General features: G+C 39.0%; 1 non-coding gene across 1 annotated transcript; it reads left to right on the top strand.

Moving 5' to 3' along the window:
* The first annotated feature begins 249 nt into the window (after positions 1–249).
* On the top strand, positions 250–411 carry LOC122068204. Its single transcript, XR_006137004.1, has one exon. It is a non-coding gene; the product is annotated as a U1 spliceosomal RNA (small nuclear RNA).
* The last annotated feature ends 283 nt before the right edge of the window (positions 412–694 follow it).

The raw sequence follows: 694 nt of genomic DNA, 5'->3' as shown, positions 1-694 counted from the left end.
AAGATGAGAGGGCTTGCATGGGAAGGATAAATTGAGAACTAACTGGTGGGTCGCCACCAAAGCAGATCTCAAGATTGTTTCCAATCAGATTCAATGGCAGTAGGCAAAAGAAAACCCATTTCAAAGATTGGGCTTTTGAAGCTTATTATTATGTGGAAAAATGTCTTTTAGTTAGTCCCACATCGACTAAGTAGTAAAGGGAACAAGAGAGAGAAGTGTATAAATATATGAAAGCAGAGTAGGGTGAACATACTTACCTGGACGGGGTGTATGGGCGATCATTAAGGTCCATGGCCTGGGTTGGTGACCTCCATTGCACTTGGGAGGGGTGCCCGCCTAACATCTCCCCAAATGGGAGAGTGTACGTCATAATTTGTGGTAGAGGAGGATACGCGTACGCGCGGCCCCCACCAATTTTATAGAAAAGTTTTTACTTCTAAAGCAGATGATTGTTATCTATTGTGTGCTTGTGAAAAATTGAAGTAATTGGATCGGTATATAAATTAATAAATTCGGTTTAGATACAGGCTCAACATATTGGGGCGGATCTTTCAAATCCACATATAAGTGCTTATTAATTGTGCGAAATCGTTTAATAATATAAATTATTATTTGGAAACTCATGTATTATGGCCAGATTGCTCCAAAAGTTTACTTAACTATCAAGGGGTTTCAACTAATACTTTCAAACTTT

This window comes from Macadamia integrifolia, unplaced genomic scaffold (genome assembly GCF_013358625.1).
Source record: "Macadamia integrifolia cultivar HAES 741 unplaced genomic scaffold, SCU_Mint_v3 scaffold3555, whole genome shotgun sequence".
NCBI lineage: Eukaryota > Viridiplantae > Streptophyta > Magnoliopsida > Proteales > Proteaceae > Macadamia > Macadamia integrifolia.
Note: the sequence above shows the minus strand (reverse complement) of the source record. Positions and strands in the feature narration are given on the sequence as shown.